Raw genomic sequence first — 1,797 nt, 5'->3', positions numbered from 1 at the left:
ACACACACACACACATTCCTTCACACTCTTCACATATGCTGCTGCTACTCTCTGTTTATTATCTAGACATGGTCTCTTCACCCCTATCTACATGTACATATTACCTCAGTTACCTTGACTGAAACGTACCCCTGCACATTGACTCTGTACCGCTACCCATAGCCTCGTTATTGTTATTTTATTGTGTTACTATTTTACTTTGTTTATTTAGCACATTACTTACTTTTTTTTAAACTCTGCATTGTTGGTTAAGCTCGTAATAAGCATTTCACTGTATCATTTTGATCTGAAGATGTGCATATTTTGTGATGTTCATATTTTGAGACCGCAAAATACGTTTGTGTGAAAGAAGCTTTATTTGACCATCATTATTAGTTATATTATGTGTACCATCATCATACAGTAACATTCTAATAGTTGGGTCCAGTTGGATGTACCTTGTTGAAGTATTCTCCAGGGACGGTGATCTCCAGGTGATGGACTCCATCAAACTTCACCTTCAGTCCAAAGTTAGTGTCCAGTAGAATGTAGACACCACTACTCAAGACCCTGGCCCCGGCCACATCGATGGACAGAGGAGTGCGCACCCTGTGCCCGTTCAACTGGAGAGGAGAGAGGGGGAGGGAGAAAGGTAGAGGGGGGACGGAGACATAGAGGGGTGGGGGAGTGAAGGGAGAAGGAGGTTATTAGTGGTGATCAATAATAAACTATAAGGCTTCTGGGTTATTGTTTATCAAACTAGGCCATCACAGCTTCTATGGACGGTTCAAGGGAGGGGCTTGCCGGTGCTGAAGTCCTCACTAGAATAGGCAACCTCCATTAGCACCCCCTAGAAACAATATTTTAGTACAGGCAAACCCCCTTGCCTCCCCTTTCTCCCCTGTCTCCCTTGTCTCCCGTCTTCACTGTCTACCCCATCTCCTGTCTCCCCTGCCTCCCCTGTCTCCCTCGTCTCCCTCGTCTCCCTCGTCTCCCTCGTCTCCCCTGCCTCCCCCGTCTCCCTCGTCTCCCTCGTCTCCACTGTCTCCCGTCTCCCCTGTCTCCTCCCCTGGCTCCCTCCGTCTCCCCTCCTTCTTCCCCGTTCCTCGTGCCCTCGTCTCCCCTGCGCCTCCCCCGTTTCTCCCTCGTCTCCCCGTCTCCCTGACTGTTCTCCCGTCTCCCCTGTCTTCTTGTCTCCCATCTCCACTGCCTCCTCCGTCTCCCCCGTTCTTCCAACTGTCTCCCCTTCTCCCGTCTCCACTGTCTCCCCTGTCTCCCCTGTCTCCTGTGTCTTCCCTGTCACCCCTGTCTCCCTCTGCCTCCCCTGTCCTCCTGTCTCCCGTCTCCCGTATCTTCCCTGTCACCTCTGCCTCCCTGTCTCCTCTGCCTCCCCTGTCTCCTCTGCCTTCCCTGTCACCCTTGTCTTCCTGTTCTCCCCTGGCCTCCCCTGTCTTCCCTGTCTTCCTCTGTCTTCTCTGCCACCCCTGTCACCCCTGTTCTTCCCTGTCTCCCTGTCTCCCCACTGTCTCCCCTGTCTCCCCTGTCTGCCTCTCCCCTGTCTTCCCTGTCACCCCTGTCTCCCCTGTTCCCGTGTCTCCCTGTCTTCCCTGTCACCCCTGTCTCCTCTGCCTCCCCTGTCTCCACTGTCACCCCTGTCTCCCCTGTCACCCCTGTCACCCCTGTCACCCCTGGTCTCCTCTGCCTCCCCTGTCGCCTCCTTTGCCTCCCCTGTCCTATCTCCCTGTCTCCCGCTGTCTCCCCTGGTCCTTCGCCTGTCCACCCCTGTCTCCTCGTGCCTCCCCTGTCTCCTCTGCGCCT

At 54.0% G+C, this 1,797-nt stretch overlaps 1 pseudogene; it reads right to left on the bottom strand.

Moving 5' to 3' along the window:
* The window catches only part of LOC111960119 (zonadhesin-like), a 40,017-nt pseudogene that overhangs the window by 11,429 nt on the left and 26,791 nt on the right, over nt 1-1,797 (bottom strand).

The sequence above is a fragment of the Salvelinus sp. IW2-2015 genome, linkage group LG37 (assembly GCF_002910315.2).
Source record: "Salvelinus sp. IW2-2015 linkage group LG37, ASM291031v2, whole genome shotgun sequence".
Taxonomy (NCBI): domain Eukaryota; kingdom Metazoa; phylum Chordata; class Actinopteri; order Salmoniformes; family Salmonidae; genus Salvelinus; species Salvelinus sp. IW2-2015.
This window is presented reverse-complemented; position numbering and strand designations above follow the sequence as displayed.